This window comes from Pteropus medius, unplaced genomic scaffold, assembly GCF_902729225.1.
Source record: "Pteropus medius unplaced genomic scaffold, Ma_sr-lr_union100, whole genome shotgun sequence".
NCBI lineage: Eukaryota > Metazoa > Chordata > Mammalia > Chiroptera > Pteropodidae > Pteropus > Pteropus medius.
The window spans coordinates 7,401,304-7,420,311 of NW_024342475.1; the positions used below are offsets into that span (position 1 = coordinate 7,401,304).

Consider the following 19,008-nt stretch of genomic DNA (forward strand, 5'->3'; position numbering starts at 1 on the left):
TCTGTCTTTGTCCTTGTCCTCCAGAGTGATTTTATTAAACTATAAATCAAATCCTGTTAGTTCACAGCTTGCGACCCTTCAATGGTTTACCATCTCACTCACTATTAAAGCCAAAGGCACCACCATGATTTACAAAGGATTACATGATATAGTCTCACATTATCTTCAGTATCCCCCTCTCTTACCCTTTCTCCTTGCTTACTCTGCACTGCCACACCACTTTGGTAATCCTCTCATGTACAATGTACATTCCTGTCTTAGGTTAGGTCCTTTGAAATTACGTTTAATTAATATATTCTGGTTCTCTGCTCCTCCTGTTCGACAGACAGCTGCGCCCTCCTGTGCAATGCCAGCCGTGATCCTGAGAAACGATGGTGAAGGTTGGAGTGAATGAATTTGGCCTTATTGGGTACCTGGTCACCAGGGTTGCTTTTAACTCTGGCAAAGTGGGCATCGTCACCATCAATGACCCCTTCATTGACCTCCACTACATGATCTACATGTTCCAGTATGATTCCACCCATGGCAAGTTCAAAGGCACAGTCAAGGCTGAGAATGGGAAGCTTGTCATCAATGGAAAGCCCATCACCATTTTTCTGGGACCAAAATCCCATCAACATCAAATGCGGCGATGCTGGTACCCAATTTGTTGTGGAGTCCACTGGTATTTTCATTACCTTGAAGAAGGTTAGGGCTCACTTGAAGGGTGGAGCCAAGTGTGTCTTCATTTCTGCCCTTTCTGTGGATGCTCCCATGTTTGTGATGGGTGTGAACCAAAAGAAGTATTACAACTCTCTCAAGATTGTCAGTAATGCCTCTTGCACCACCAACTGCTTGCCCCGCCTAGCCTAGGTTAACCATGCCAACTTTGCCATCGTGGAAGAACTCATGACCACAATCCACACCATCACTGCCACCCAGAAGACTGTGGTTGGCCCCTCCGGAAAGCTGTGGCGTGATGGCTGAGGATGTGCCCAGAATGTCATCCCTGCTTCTACCAGCATTGCCAAGGCTGTGGGCAAGGTCATCCCTGAGCTGAATGGGAAGCTTACTGGCATGGCCTTCCATGTCTTACCCCCGACATGTCAGTTGTAGATCTGATATGCCGTCTGGAGAAAGCTGCAAAATATTATGATATCAAAAAAGTGGTGAAACAGGCATCAGAGTGTCCCCTCAAGGGCACCCTGGGCTATACTGAGGACCAGGTTGTTTCCTGTGACTCTAACAGTGGTACACACTCTTCCACCTTTGATGCTGGGCTGACATTGCTCTCAATGACCACTTTTTCAAGCTCATTTCTGGGTATGACAATGAATTTGGCTACAACAACAAGGAAGTAGACCTTATAGTCCACATGGCCTCCAAGGAGTAAGAGCCCCCTGGACCACTAGCCCCAGTGAGAAGAAGAGGCTCTCAGTTCCTGGGGAGTCCTTGCCCCAAATCTATCCCCCAAAACACTGAGAATCTCCTGACCTCCAGTTTCCATCCCAGAGACCCTGAAGAAGGGGAGGGGCTTAGGGAGCCCTACTTTGTCATGCACCGTCAATAAAGTTCACTGTACCCAGCCAAAAAAATAATAATAATTAATATATTCTATGCTCTTCCAAAGAGGTTTACATGTCCTGTCTTCTGTCTTCATCACCTTCTTCTTGTATCTGCTCAAATATCAACTTCTTGGTCTGGCTTTTCCCAATCTTCATTTCACAAGTGTTACCCTTCTTCAGAGCACCCTGATCCTTTTTACTTGGTTTCTTTTCTTTCCTTCTTTAAATATATTACCATCTCTAGTATTAAATAATTTGTGTATAATACTTTTTAAGTTTCTGTTTATTTCTTGCCCATCCTCCCCCCCGCCCCCCGGCACCCCTAGAAAGCAAGCTTCAGGGGCCAGGTGTTATTGATCTAGTTCACTAGAGTATGTCTACTGTCTAAATTACTGTATGGTACAAGATGACACTCAGTGTAGAGTGAACCAATGAATACGTTCATCCTTTATATGTAACAGGCACTGTGGCTCAAACAACGAAAGATATTTCTTGTCCCTGGTTCTTACGCCTTAGTTTGGAAGAAACTTAAGAACCTATGCTACCTGGCTTTTTTTGTGTGTGTCATATTTTAGATGTGTGATTAAGGAAAGGGAGGGGATGACTGTCAGATTCTGGTTGCTGAAGATGTGAGGGCTAGTCATTTCTCTCTTCTGAAAGCTGTTCACCTCAAACAATCACAATTATTGATTATAACTTTCTAGATCACAAAAGTATGACACATAACTGGGTTTCTTAAGTGTGCCCAGCTTGAAAAGGGGAAGCTACAAATAATCAAGACAGATTCTATAGGAATCAGCATTCTCCACTTTATTCATTTTCTCTTTGCCTTTTGTCATATGGTCTCTCTCCTCTGCTCCCCACCATGTTACCATCTCATTGCTTCCACTTATCTTCTCTAGTACACTAGCTTTCCCATCTAGCTAATCATTGTATGCATCTTCAATGTCTCCAAAATTCCATGGTCTTACAAATTCAAAATTTATCATTGACTAACTGACTTTCAGTGTCTCTTTTGCTTAGGACAAATTATCAGAAGAGTGAATCTGATTTACCCTAGGGTCAGGTGTTCATTCCTGGTACATACTGCTGTACAAAGATGGGGACATGGAGTGCTTTGGGCTAACTAACCCAGGACACATTGAGGGTAGCAAGTACTTGCTCAAGAATTGTTTTCTGTTTTGGGGTTCAGTATGTGTGAGACACCCTTGTGTGCACTGGAGATATAACAGTAAGTAGAACATCTAAATACCTACATTCATGGATATTTCATTCCAATGGAAGAAGACAGAAAAACAAATAAACAATTTGCCAGAGAGAGTCAAGCTTGGAAATGCTGATGAAAGTAGTTGAAAAACGGGACCAAATATTATCTAATACCTGACTCAGATCTAAGAGATTGTGTATGCAAGAAGCTTAGAGTCCCTATACGAGTAATAAATATGAACAGATAAGCACTGTGGGAGTAAAGAGGTGAGGAGAGCTAATCCTGGCTTCAATGGTTGAGGAGAGTTAGATTTTAAAAGTAGAAGGCAAGTTTCAGAAGGTCTGATAAAACCGAGATTCTTATCAAATTATTTCTCAGATGTGAATTTCCCTTGCTTAACCACAAGCATTTTTTTTTTTTACACTGACTTCTAATTACCTTTGTAAATGGCTGTGGATTTGAACAGAAAGTTACATAGGTAAGAATATGCAAGATGTATTTGATGGAGAAAATGGGTTCATTGTCTGAGTAAATGGAGATGATGCTGGTTAAAAGCATTAGTGTTAGAAAACATTTTCACAGACAATATCTGATTTGAAGGTCAGTGGATCAGATTATAAATTTTAATCAATGACAGATACTTAAAGGGATCTGAGCAGGGAAATGGCACCTTTATGCTAATGTGTGTCTAGACCTCCACTTTTACACAAGCTCCACCCTATACCTTCAATGTTCCTTGTCTGTACTACTTCGTTCCATAGTCCTCAGCAGAAAATCTTTTACCAAAGTTTGAAAGTAATTACCTAACATTCCAAAGCTTGAATTGAACCCCCAGTTCTGAGTTCCGCATGTTTTCCAATGATTTCCTCAAAAATCTTCTCCTTTCCTCTCTTCTCTTCACTTTTCCTAATCTGAGTTATCTTTTCTTGTCGTCTTTCACTTCCCTCTTCATTTACAAAACCTTATCTGATCATCACAATCCTTATACATCATAATAAGCATATGTGATTTGAGTGACAAAATTCAGCCTATATATTATGTTTCCATTATTTTGTAATAGTTTGAAATATTTTATTTATTGTTATCGCTCAGATTTGGCTCTAGTTAGCTCCACAGGTACATGACATAATTAACACTGCTTAATACTTTTATTTTTACAACTGAATAGAGAATAGGTACTCTTAAATAAATATTTGCCTAATTTATGAGAAAAATACACTTATAAGACAAAAATTTGACTTATGAATAGCTTTAAAAAGGATAGCTTTAAAAACTAGTTTTATTAGCACAAGTAAGATATTTTTCTTACTGTGAAAATACAACAATGTAGTGATTTTATAAGCAAGATACATTTGTACTAATGGTTTCAACATAAATACTAGGTTCTTAGGGAACCAAACTAAAAAAGAAGATTGTTGGGCCATCAACAAGGCATTTGAGTCACCCAGGAAAAAAACAGGAGTAATAAGTGTGTCCATCTCCTAGGGACTGAGAAGATTAGACCAAGTAATTTATGTACAGTGCTCAGTGCAGTGCTGTCTCTGTGGTGAAAAACCAGAAATTCAACAAGATATTTAGATGAAATGAAACCACCCAAAACTTAGGCATTCTATGCCCACATATAAATACTAAGATAATATTTTTCTATATAGACAAAATTTGATCTCCAATTTCTTCCTTGCACTCATCATTCCCTTTTACTCTTTTCAGATAATAAAGAAGTTTTCTATATGTACTGCTCCAGAGAAAATAATACAAAAGATATTTGAGGATAAATATTCATATTTTGTTTGCTTTCTTCTTTTATTTGTATATAAAGTAAGCAGTAGACAGTAAAACTCATAGCAAAGGCAATACACACACTCGATGTGACAGATAAATTTGTGTTAGAGATTGGTCAGTTTTTCATACTACTTATTTCCCTTTCCTACTGGGCACAGAGATAGACAATATTTTCTTGACCCCTTTGTCATTAAGCATGACCATGTGACTGCTATGAACCACATAGAAGCCTGGCCCATAAAAATGTCCCTTGCAAATTTTTTATTCTGTCTCTATCTTATATTATCCAGCAGGCTGGATACAAAAGACTGGTACAAACATGGAATCTATGTATTGATGAAGACAAAGTCCCTGTGTACTAAGATCCTTGACTCTCTCCATGGTGACTCTCTCCTTTGTTTCCAGGCCTTCTTATTCCCCCATTCTGATTAAGCATGCTATAGATTAGAAATAGCTTTCTATTTATCTTAAGTCACTGGGGTTTTTGAGTTTGATTGTCACTGATGTTAGTGTTCTCTTTTGCAATGGGATGTATGTATCTGAGTTTTTCCTAAAAGAGCCAAGCATTTTGGGGTGTGAATGGAAAAAGCTCAGAGTACACAGATGATGGTATTTGTAGCATGGGAAATTATGTGAATAGAACTCAAATACCATTTGGTGACTAAAACATAGTTTAGAATTTCAACCTGCAAATTTAAGTTTATAAAGGGGTGAGAGTAAAATTACAGAAACTTTGGGTGATTCTAGAGTATATAGAACCAGTAATTAACTTCCTAGGGTGTAGTCTAAAGACACTGCAAGTTATTGCTAGATGCCTCATTTCCAGCACACTCTTAAACAGCAGAGGATCAATGGCTGGGAAGAAATTGTAGGTGTATGGGTCCTACCTGGAGCAGCTGCCCTGGGCCTCACGCTCTCCAGAGCACTGGGAATGGCCAAAAGCTTCCAATGTACTGAGAGAGGTGTGAAAGGAGAAGCATTGGCCAGAAATGGCCTTGCAGGAGGAGTGGACAAAATGAAGAATTACTCGGATGGGAGGAGAGAAGTTGACTATTCTCTGCTGCAGTACTTAGAAAATAAAGGGAGGGACACCCCTTTCCAGACAAAGGGAAGAGTAGACTCCTGCTGAGGTATGGGGAAAAAATGTTTGGTATATTTAAATTGAGCTACTTATGTGGCCCGTTTTTCTATAACTTTCTTTTAATATGCTAAATAATTGGAATAACCAAATTATTATGCCCTTTTTCATTTTAATATTTAATTGAGGCAATATGAGAGTATTTTATATATTATTTAAAAATCAGATATCACAGTGTTCTTTTGTGTAGTATGTGTTTTTCACTTAGTTTATGGTGCACCTTTCACCTATTCACCTGAATGTCTATCATCATATAAACGTAAACTAGAGTTATTTATTTATTTACTAAGTAAGCCACAGACTTGGGCACATTGACATGGGAATAGAATGTCTCTAAATGAAGCCAATATCTGTGGAACAAAATCTCAATCCAAGTCTTAAACTTGCTAAACGTGGGCTGCTGCAGATTGCCAGAAGGAAGAGTTGACACAATGTTGGGTCCTCAGTCAAGGATACCTTTATCTTCCTTTAGTAATTCTTGGCAAGTCTGAGTCAGTAGTTACTGAAAAACATTTCCAATGTTAAGGTGGAGGTTTGTGTATAAAAATTAACTATAAATCAAACAGTCTTAGTAATAGTCTCTTGAACTATGGTTTATATATTTATAAATAAACTGTATCTCTCAAAAAATCAGGTTTTCTAATTCATTTAGCAGTAAATAAGATAAATATTTAAAAAATTTAAAAAGCTCTTTTGTTTGTTAAGTTATGAGAACATTTGAAAACATAATTACTTAGAAAGAGTCTACATTACATGTAGGCCTTTCCCTGGGTAAAATCACCTCAAAATTGAGATCTCAAAAGAACAGAGATAAGCATTGCTAGGGATAAACTCACACAGAGGGATTAGTCTGAAGGGAGAATTGGCTGACTAGAGTAACTGGAGAGACATGGAAGATACTTGTTAGAATTAAATATTGTGAGAGAAAGGAAAAGAATATGCCTGCCTAGATTTTGAAGATAATGAAGAAATTTCTCATGAAAGGAGAAAATAAAAGGCAAAAAGTTGAATTGTTATCAAAGAAAACACATTTATTGAGTTGATGGTGTAGGTGGTGTAGGATGATTCCTGCTTCATATTGAAACGTAATATTTTTCATATTTCTAGTAGAAATATATATGTGCTGGCTTAAGATTACTTTATTTATGAGTTTTATGTTGGTTCTTCACTGTGACTTCCTAAATAGTAACAACAGGTTATCATTCTAAGAGTAGAAGTGTTAAATTAAATATATAAACTGGGTAGCCTTGTGCCTGGCCGTCAGTGATAAATAAATGATGTTTCTCTCCTCTCTACAATTAAACTGGATGACATGTTTGTCATCCCAGAAAAATACAACAGTGGTTTTATAATAGGCTAAATCAAAATTTAAATTTTACTTATTTTATGTGATCAAGGAATATATATATAAAGACTTTTCTAAACAACACTCGTCTTATCCAAATTGAAACCCACTGCATTCAAACTTGATGATAAAATGAAAAAGAACAGTTCATCCATAGTTTCAGTGAGTCACACTTTCTCATTGAAGAAGTTACTATGTGGGAGTCCTTAAGCTTTTTGGGAAGTTATATCTACCACCTACCTTAAGATTTTAATAATAAAATGTACTAATTTCTTTTTTCAAATATACAGCTGATAGGTACAATTTTGGTAGAATTTTTCAAAGAATTCTAAGGATCGGTTTAATCTGATATTAAGGGGTTGGGGGAGATAAGCTCTAAATTAGCTAGAATATATTTTAAATGATCGACTATCCAGCTGTTAACAGAAGAGCAACTAATTTTAACTCAATAAAACAAGGTCTATTTTACAAAACCAGAAATAGACCCTCATAGACTCTTCCAATCACCACCTAAACCACTTTAAATTTCCATGGACATTAATAGCCAGTATCTGCATAAATAATGATTCTAGAAGGCATTTGTATATGTATATATATGCATACACTCATTGTTTTCAAGTATCAGAAATTAAATATTTATAGAGCTTAGAGCTTAATCAAAGGACAATGGGGTCAAACCAGATGCTGAGCAAAGGAGATAGATGCCTGAAACTTATTTTCTCTATTTCCATAGATTTCAATATGTCCAGAGTAATTTGTGTAGGTATTCCTGGAGATATTTTGTTTTTAAATAAATAACAAAGGACAAAGAGGTGGAAGAGAAGGCTTTGAAATACTTCATTTGTCTGCAACCATTAGCTACACAATTGAATTAGAAGATTCATTTTAAAAATTAATTGTATACTATATTAATAGTAACCAGGAAAATGTTGACTAAAATAGTTTTTTCTTAATTGTCCTTTTATCTTTAGTATGAATATTTTTCAAAATCTGGTTGCATTTTACCCATGCTTATTGTTTTATTTGTAATCTTAGATCTATTCTGGATATTTTTAGATCATAAAAAAAGGAGAGAAATTTAAAGTGCTCAGCAGGCAGAGAGCTCACACAGTGACATCTTACTTCATCCACTTATTTACGTAATTTTTAAGTTAGGTTCCTGCTGTTCCCATTAGTGTTTCGACTTTAGAATTCCTGCCAACACATACAGACTATTGACAAGGAAATACAGAGCATTTTTTTTTTTTTTAATTTACTTCTAATAACTGGATTCAATATAGAGGCTGGAAAAAAGTAAACTACAGGCAGAAACAGTGTCCAGTAGGGAAAACAAATGAGAGAAAACTTTTTTTATTTTTTGGTCTCTAGCTTTTTTTCATTATACAAGCCAAGGAACTTTAAGCATATCCTGGCTACATTTGGCAAATGTAGATCTGCTGGTCATAGCAGGAAGATACCAAGATAGAGTTTGTCTTTATATGTTCCTTGGAAATTCCCTAACTTGCTTTCATTACAATAATAATGATGTTACTTATTTATTCCATAGGGGCAGGGCAGAGATTAATGAGTATTCTTTGCAAGGCATTATATAGTTATTACTCTAAAAATTCCTTCATTGATTCTCAAAGTTAAACAAAAAGCATAGTAGAATGATATTCTTTATCCCCTGATATTTAATATACTTACAGTTGTTTTCTATTATTCAGTCCAAAATTAAAATGACAGCAAATTAAAAGGAAGGTCATTTGGGGAACATACACCCAGTAAAGGGGATTTCTAATTGCCAGTAATTTGTGTTCTGTAGCTCAATTATTTGGAACTTGAAATATATAATTTAAAAAATGCCGTGGTGATATTTCACAAAAATATAGCTTTCCCTTCATAAATTGAAGTATATACTCAAAAAGGAATCTAATATAGGAAAAATGTCTCTGAAATGTTAACTGAGAAATATCTAATGTCATTCCAATGTGGAAATAGGGCCTTGTTCTAATAAAAACCTTTGTGAGAGGTTCTGGGTGTTGACATGGGGAATGGCGGTGACCTGTGGATTGGAACCAGAGCTGCCCGCATCTTAGGAATTAGAGGAGAAAATCCATGCCTGTTCTGTGGAGGAAGATGTAGCAGCACTGCATTGCCTGGTGACTTCCTCTTTTTTCCTTTCTCCTTTCTCTTTTATTTCTTTAATGAAGATGTATTAGTTTTCTATTGGCGTAACAAATTATTACAAACTTAGAGTCTTAAAACAGCAACCATTAATTGACCTTGCGGTTCTGCAATTCAGAAGTCTAGGATAGAGTATCTGGGTTATGGGCTGAGGGGGTCTCACGAGGCTGAAATCAATGGCAGCTGGCTACACTTCTACCCGGAGTTCCCAGTCCTCCTTCGGCTCATCCTTGTCACTGGCAGAACTCAGTTCCTTGAGACTATAGGACTGAGGCCTTTGTTTCCTTGCTGGCTACTAGTCAGCACTGCTCCCAATTTCTGAGACCACCCTCATACTTTGTCATGCAGACCTTTCATTACATGGCAGCAGGTAAATCCCTCAGGTCAAACCTCTCTAATCCTTCCAATCTCTCTGACCTCTGCAACCAGCCTGAGAAAATCTGTACTAGTCAAGGGCTCTCCTGACTGGGCTGTGCTCACCTGGGTAACATCCATCTCCTAAGTTTAGCTCACTTGGGACCTTAATTACATCTGTAAAATCCCTTCCCAGCAGCAGCTAGATTAGTGTTTGATTGACTAATCATGAATGAGAATCTTGGAGGCTGTCTTTAGAATCTTACTAACACAGAAGGTTAGCGCCCCCCTGTGGGCAATAGTTGACTTATTCGCTGACCTTTTAATTGTCTCCTCCGACTTTTTTTTTTTTTTTGACTTCCTATTCGGGAGAGGGAGTGTATTTTCTCTTGCCTCTAAAAATATACATATCTTAAATATATCTTCCAAAGTTTTTTTTAGATAGAAAATATAAACAGCATGTGAAAAAAATCAGTAAAAGTCTCACAATAAAGGCTGTCATTGATATTTATTAACATAGAAATAAAATTTTAAGTAAATATATCTGGATTCCAGTCTTTCTTGCTCCAGTTCAACTTTCCTTAGGGTCATCTTCCAAATTGCCAGAGCTCTCACTTTTTTCTAGAAGTAATTCCTGGTTATCCAGGGTAACTCAGGTTTGGAGAACATTCTCTCTCATCTCATTTTTCATTTTCTATTTTTTTTTTTTTTTTAATATCTGCTGTTCAGTAGAATATATGCATCAAAGGGCTGGGCTGAAATTTCTAATTTTTTATCACAATTTTTCTAAGTTTTTCTCTACCTTTTCAGGGTTTCTTCTGAAAGGGAATGTGAGAGAAAGAATATAGCATCAGTCATTGGAGCAAGTTAGCAGCTAAATAGATTTTATAACTCCTCTATCTCTATCTTTCTCCCTTGCACTTTCATTTACAACCCCCTCCTTTTTTTCTCTTACTAAAACTAAGATTAGAACAAGAAGAAAAGGCAGAGTTTATAAAGGGACAGCACCCAGCGATGATCACATCGATAGGAATCCATTTTGTGTTGAGGGCAGATTGGGCTAATTTTATTGACTTTTTTGGCTCCCAGCTCGCCCGTCTCCACTTTAGAGCCTTCTTTTTGGAAGCTATTTATTAATAATGGTATTTGTTTAAATAACCTTTGTATTCAAGGATGAGAAATGTTCAAGGTTTAAAGAATCCTACTTCACCCCACCAACATTCCCACTGAAACCAACACAATCTCTTTCAACACGTTTTATCTCTTGCACACACACACCTTGCATGACTTCAGGAAAGTGTAATGAGTTCCTGCAATCAGTACAAACACTCATGTCAAATGCAATACAGTCAACAGTATTCGTTTAAAACGTGAACTATTATAGTTTAGAAATTTGAAAATGTCCACATATTATTAATCTCTACACTCATAATTTTTTCAATATTTTTGTTTTTGAAAACCCTTTACTTTCCTTCTTGCTCTCGTAAATCAAAGACCAAAGAACTCTTAATTCTGGTATTTGAGCAGTTTAAATAAAGAAGCTTTTCCCCAGCTCCTTGGACTAGAAAATGATAGAAGTTGGAGGGAAAATAGTCCTCTCTGAAGGAAGAAAGAAGAAGGAAGTGTGTGAGCAGTGTGTGCTGTTTTGAGTGGCCTCAATCTGCATAAAACCTGTGTCAGGCCTTCTGTGTCTCTAACCCTCAAGGACTCAGTATTGAAAAGAGTTTGGAGCATAATTTTAAGTTAGCTTTGTAATGGGGTTGTCTCAGGAGACTGTCACTGTGATGGCCCCTGTTTCTGCTTCTTTTGCTGGCAATAGCAAATACTTCTGAATTTTTGCTCTGATTCTTTTAACACTTTTAAAATCAAATGAGGGCAAACACACACACACACACACGCGCGCGCGTGCGCACAAGCACACAGACACAGTTCTTCAGAGATCTGCTCTTTTACTTCAGATGCTGACATTTATTGTATGGTGGATTAACTCTGGAAAAGAATTAGGTAAGGAGCTCCCACTGGTGGTGGAGGAAACTTCACCACGCCCATGAAATGCCTGTCTATATTAGTGCCTTGAGAATGGATCTCTGAGTCACAGATAAAAAGTGTGCCAGTATTAGTCTTTCGCCATGTGATGAAACAAAAAAAAATGCCATTGTTCTCTTAGGTGGTTATGGATATTAGTCACAGCTGATGATAACCAGGAGGTTAGGCTGTGCCGCCAGGGCTACGTTGGCATTTCCAAGTCTGAATAGGCTCCACATGCACTATTGTCAAGTAGCTTCAAGGCTTTTAAACTTTGAGGGATTCCAAAGCTACCAGCACAAACTCTGTTGTTCTCTCCACTTAGAACAAATTTTATTGCTTTTCTTGTTAGTTTTATGTTTAACCAGAGAAAGCACGGCTTTTCAAAGTTTAAGCTTCTCTAAACTGCTTCAGAGAAAGAACATGGATTCTTTGCCTGCACCAGAGATAAATTTGACTATTGAATGGAGCCACATGAGTTGGTAGCATGTGTTACTGAGGCAGACTTCAGGGCCTCCTTTGTTATGGGGCCCTCCCTCTACATCATACCTTTCCACAAATAATATTTCAACAGCCATATTACATGTGACTATCTTTACCACAATCGCCAAAAATGTGTTCATTTAAATTTGTCAACAAATTTGGAGTTTATGTTACGAATGTGGTAGAAAAATCTAGGTTCTTCTTCAGCAAGTAAGATTAAGGTATTTTGATACACTTGTCCAAATAAACATTATTGAGAAGAGGAAAAGATGGGGCTAGTATAAACTGAAAGTAGCGGGAACAGTTGCAAAGAAAAGAGCCAAAGCCATTAGGTAATTAGGTCCAAAATGAAACTTTATATACATTCGATTTACTGTTAAATCCAGAGTTCAGGCCATTTTGGAATCAGAGCTCATCATAAAATTTCGATTGGATATCCTTATGACTTGGGTTAGGTAAACCTCCTGGAGTTTCAAAAAAACTGAATGACTAGAATCCTATCCTTTAGATCACACCTTTTCAGCTTATGATGACATCTGCAATTAAATGTATGAAATAGTTTTACTCTGTTGTTTCTAGACTCTAAAAGATATATGACTGCATAAGTAATGGATTAATTAAAATATAGTTTTAAGACAAACTTCACTAGCTCGTTAATGATCACTAGTAATTTGAGCTCTCAAGTCCAAAAAAATACCTGTTTTTGTAAACACAATGTCCGTCTCCTTAAATTACTTAAACACAAAAGAGAAATTCAGGAAGACAGAAATGTCAAGGAATATCATAGTTGGAAGAGATCTATTGGGAAGATTTAATTGGAATTTTTTTTTTCTTTCAAAGAATATTTTCTATTATTGTCTGGTATTTTAAAAGCACCGAATGATGAACTTGATGCTCTTTTTAACTGGGCTCATTTGTTCATTGCTTAGTTCAAACTCTATGTGATAAGTACAATGCAAAATATATATATGCTCATAACTCATTGTGCACCACACACAATTGATAAGGCCATTCTAGAGAAGCCCCCACAGGACTAGATACTGGACCCTATAAAGAATCGTAGGATACAAGAGAAATAATTTCTTATTCTTTGAACCTTTGTGTATTTCACAAAGGGGAAAGCAAATAAAAGTCTTGCAAAGGCACCTACATCTTTTTCCTGGTGGGCTTGCTGCCAGTGGGTCAGCTGCCAGCACAGCTCTCCCCAAGGCTCTCTTTCTACCAGGTGAAATGTGACCAAAGTTTAAAGTATGGAGAAATGGGTCACAGTGCAGGCTGCCTTTTCCAAGCAGCTGGCTTTGCTCACAGCAGTGTCCTTTAGTATCCCATGAAGTTGCATGTCAGCAACTTCAATAAAAACTGCTTATCGTAATGGAGAGCCATAATTACAGGTGCCTTTTTGTAAAATGGCACATTTTCCAAAGAGTTCAGAATACACCAAAACTCGATTAAATACAAATCGACATTCATGCATACACACATACACACACACACTCACATACTCGCATATCTTTGTGTATATATTATTTTAATAGCTGTCACTTGAGTTCAACTCAGAAAGAAGATGTTTTTGTTTTGGCAAATGCATCACCAAATACTTAGAATTTGAAAAGAGTGATTCTAAAATCAAGGGCTTATGGGAGACAACAGAGATAGCTAAATTGAGTAGAAGTGAAGGGGTGCCAAAGAGAGAAGTGGGAAAAAGAAGTTAGGCAATATGGCAGGAGACTGCAATCTATAGAGTTAAGTGCCCTGAAATAATGTCCTCACAGAGGAATAGTGGAATTTAAGAACAGTGAACTCTGATACATCGACAATGACTTGAATTGAATGTTGCATGCAAATAAGTTTATAATGAATGTTAAAATTCAAAATAGGTCTAAAAGGACTTTTGTATTTTGCCTTTGAAGCGATGGAGGAAAAGAGACTATGTTTCAATTCTGGATTGGGAGGAAAAATAGCTGGAGAGAAACTTGGAACAAGAGGTTACTTGGAGCCTCTTCCAACTTCTGGAAGCTACAGAATTCTCAGGCAGGGCAATGGCTTTTTCTAAGAATTGGAGTAGTAGTGGTTCAATTTAAATTTGTCTAAATCCCAAAGCATTAGAAAACAATTGGTGATATCTGCATGAGTAATGATTTACTAATACAGACAGTAAAAGCAGAAACCAATTCATCATTTTGTTGATTATAAAAGTCATCCCTATCTCCTTCCAAAAAATATCTCATAACTATACACTAAATTGATGGAGGACGATATGCTCCTTCTCTCTTTTTCCATCTCTCATAGGAATGAAGTAGCTTCCCATAGGACTTTTCCTTTACTTCCTGGTTGTGTAGCCTATTATAAGACATAACCTAAAACACTGTACTGACAGAACCAGCAGAGCAGATTATTAGAAGGCAACGTTTTCTTCAGAACACATGAGAATTTTTTTTTTCCCCCAAAGATTTCAGGGAGAGAGGAAAAGACTATGCAAAACATTTTTATCTTTTACAGGAGAGACAAAATGATTATTTTCCATGCAAGTTCGTGTTATACATCATCAGACATATCAATAAAAATGAAAAAAGTACTTAAGAAATTGTGTGGCCTAATCTCGTCATTTCAAAGATGAGAAAGCAAAGGCCTAGAATAGTCTACTAGTTTGTACATGTTGGACAGTTTGACAAAATTGTTTAGTTAAACATGTGGCTTGCTTTACATTAGTTGAGATCTAATATTTTATTGCTTTATTTTTTTTTTTTTGGTAAAATACAATATAGTTATCCAACAGAAACTTATTTGCAATTGCAAATAAAATTCATCTATTTCACATTAATGTTGTATAGATGTTAATGTGAACTAAACAGACTCCATCTTTGTATCCCTCCTGTTATCTTTCTCTTCAAGTTTCCATACTGAGGACTAAAACCTAACTAGTCTCAGCCAGCTCCAAAACCTAGTAGTTAATGATTAGCTGTGTCCTGTAAGTTTACACAATGATTCCTGCCAGTAAACTGCCAAAATAGCATAGCAACCGAGATAAGTATCAAACTAAGTGTTAGCGTAAATTCTAAGCAATTATTGTAAGATCACCAGGAGGTATGGTGCCTGTCTAATACTGCATTCGTTGTCCCTTTGTCTTGTCAATCATTAGTAGTTCAGCAGAACTATAAAACATTACTGTGACAACTGTCTAGTGGTAGAGAATAACCTATGCAGACTGCTGGGTCATCTTTTCCGCTCCAACATAATCTTTCTAAAAGTAAATTCTTGTATGATAAATTCTATTATATTCAATGAATTTGTCTGCTTTGCTTTTCATTCTTAAGACACCTTTGCAGTTTGGTGGTCACCGTACCTTCGTTCCACTCTCAGACAAATTCTTACCTTGAAAGTAGATTCTGTTTTTCACAATAATGTAGAGAATATGCATTCATATGCACAGATCTACTCATACTACACATATATGTCACCTCCCCTGTACAAGTATCATTGTCTTAGAGTAATTTAGGAAGAGCAACTTATAGAAGATCTCAAAAAGTTTCATGCTGTAGATGAATTGTGATAGATAAAATTTCAGGGACATACAAAATAACTGGAGAAAATATAAGTGAAAGCTTTGGGAAAGTGTTTTAGTAGACAATCGAGTAGAGGTAACTCTTATTTATTTCCCATTGCAAAATTTCCTCTCGCCATTGATCTTGTTTTTGTTCACGCCACCATAATTTTCACGAGAGCCAGTTTTTAAACCCTGTGTCTGTCATTTATATTTCCCTTATTCTAATTTCCTATGTACAATCATTTGTGAAATGCTGCTTATTTTTTTCCCAAAATATACCACCACCATCAAAAACGAAAAGACAAAACAAAACCAAAAAAAAAAAACTCTTTCTTTTTCTTAATCAAGTCCTTTTTCTTTAAATCTAGAATATCACAGTAGACTTTTCACTGATATCTCAAAATTCTTCCCCCTTTTGTTATTTTGTCTATGGTATAGGGATCCTGTTATCTTATTCACTATTAATTCCTGGTCTACATACAGTGTCTGAAATAAGAGACAAATAACTATTTTGTAACCTGAATTTGTACACAGTTGCCTAGTTAATTCACCTAAATTTCCACAATATCATTTTCCACTTAAAAACCTTTCATTATTCCCCTTGTAGATATAATAAACTACTCACTTTCTAGAAAAAAAATCTGGCATTAGTACTGTCCCTTCTCTTATCCTATAAATGTGGTCTCAACTTACCTTTGCTCTAACTTACTCATGCTCTTAGTCCTTTTTTTTCTATACATATCTTTGCTGATGGTACCTTTGTAATTGAAGAATGCACCCCCTATGCTTCATGGGTCTTGGCCGAGGTCTGGCAACACTACTCCCAGCAAAACGTCTTCATACACAGGCACCCACACTCCCTGCCTCATGTTTCTCCTTCTCACAGTCTTCCTCCTCCATCTCCCTTCTCCGTTATGGCACCTCTCCTTCCCATCACAGAAGATAAGAAGTTTTACTCATTTTGTTTCTTCTGCTCAGCCCCAAGCCAACCATTCGAATACTAATGCTGCTATGTCGTTTTTACTCCCTTCACTTTTACTTCTTAAAATTTTACACTCATTCTTTCTAAATTTAGGGACTCATTGTGTGCTGCCTGAACTACCACAGTATCTTTAAGCTTTGCTCATGCAGGGCCTTTCTCCTCTCCACTGCTTGGCACCAGCTCGGCCCTGGGATACAAAGGCAGGAAAGAAAATCATAGCTCTCCCCATCAGAATCATAGTAACATTCATCAGAAAAGACAACCAAGCGTGCTAGTAGATTTATTCAAGGTCCATCCAACACCATCTCTTCTATCTTCTATCTTAACAGAGTCTTAATTTCCTTCAATCAGCATACTTTTAATGACAAAATGTGTCATTTCCTGCACTTAGATTGTAGTGGAGGATGTGTACTCACCATTTTATAGTTTAAATATATATTTGAGATTATAACGAATGCATTTTTAAAAATTTATTTATTCATTTAAATTTATTTATTTATTTTTATTATGGTGACATTGGTTAATACTTGGAGGCAAATATATTATGATATAATGAAAAAGAGGGGACTGGAAATGCCCCCCACCTCAGGAAAAGTTAAGTTAGATTTTACACTGTAAAAAAGTGTATACCTCACAAAAAGCTAATCATGGCTTACAGAAATTAGAAAGACCTTGCACTTTTTTTAAAACCTGAAATCTGGTTAGCAAATAATTGTTAATGTATTTCCTTCCATTGCTTTTTCTTCTTTATTTCATCAAAACAAGATTTTTTTACACATTCAGAAAAAAGGTGGAAAATTATTTATTTATCTTTGCTCTAAAATCTTCAGGAAAGGTATGGCCAGGAATCTGTATTAACTGACAGAATTATTTTTTAAAAATACAAAAGAATAATGAAATGAGAGGAGGAATGCCATGATATCTTGATCTAAGAGTTCAGGTGCAGCTTTCTACAACCTTAGATCAGCGGTTTAAATAGGAGAGTTACAGCGTGCAGTCTACTCAAATACTTGCCAACACAAACAAACAAAAATTTTATTCCTTGATTTCTGAACAGATATAGAGTTTGTACTCAACAAATATGTTGTGAACTGGTGGAAGTTATTAAATATTATGTTCCATCTGAAGCTATTAAAAGACAGACAAGATACTTGTCACTGGTTCTGAAACAGAACTAGAAGGCAATAGAGAGACATTTATTTATAAAATGGAACACAAAACAAGAGACTCTCAAATGGACAAGACTAAAACATAAATCAGTCGTCTGCAAGGCTAAGAAGAGAACAAGACAGGCCTCACCAAAGTGGCAGATGAGGTTCATCACTTTTACTGTACGTGGATTTACATCTAGAAAGGGACAGAGAATGGAACTCTACCCCATCTCTGTACCTCCAGCTGATCTCATGAATGGGGCCACGGGAGCTCTGGAGGAGGGGGTGAGATAAAGTGACTCTTTCCAACACTGTGGGAACCCATTTCTATGTTCCCGTTTTTATATACCCCCACTTAGTTGATTCAGCATCAGATGACAAGGAAAAGAGGGGCAAAGGGAAGATAATAAAGCTCTACTTCAGTTTGGTCAGATGTTAGCTATGTGATCACATATCTTTTATAGAATCATAGCATTTTAAAACTAGTGGTATCTATGAGATGAATACTTTTCTCTGACATTAACATTTTACAGGTAAGAGTTGGATACACAGAGAGGAGATGTGACAGAGCCTAGCTCACTCAACTAGTGTGTAGTGGAATCTAGACTTCCTCCCAGCTAAGTTAAGTCAGATAGGATTCTGATTCATAACTGGCTCTGGGTTCCTGTTGCAGGAGCTGTTATCGTCGCATATGTCGATTTATAGCACATGTAGAAAAATGCAGCAGAGCACATTTGAAAGTCCTAATCCAAGCGAAGCAAGTATAAAAAGCAAAGACTGACTTGAGGAATCAAGATGATAGCACAAATAGAAATTAAAACTTGGTAAAAATGTGAGTAGTCAGTAGAAAACTCTTATGTACGCTGGAAATAATAATACTTATACTGCATGTGTCACCCAGTTATTGTGTGAGAGCAAATCAAATCAGGCTACACTTAAGAAAATTTTCTGAAACTTAAAAATGTATGCAGGTGAAAACAATATTATTAGCTTTGACCCAATATGCAATAATTTTCGCATTCCCTTAAATATTTAAGTTGATAAAATTCTACATGTAGAATTCTATTGCTATGTATAAAATTTTTACATTTTATTATACTTTGTCTTTTTATTCAAACTTGATATCTTTAAAAGAGAAAAGCCCTGAGGAAATTTATAATACATAGGAGTTTGATATCAGAAAATGCAAACATATGGCTTTATGTATTATAAAGTATTTTTATATTATTTCTCTATTTCAGGAAGATTTTTTTAATCAACATCTCTCTTACAAAGCATTCTCTATGT

General features: G+C 36.4%; 1 pseudogene; it reads left to right on the top strand.

Moving 5' to 3' along the window:
• Nucleotides 1-371: 371 nt before the first annotated feature.
• Nucleotides 372-1,380, top strand: LOC120605214 (glyceraldehyde-3-phosphate dehydrogenase-like; annotated as a pseudogene).
• Nucleotides 1,381-19,008: the final 17,628 nt, after the last annotated feature.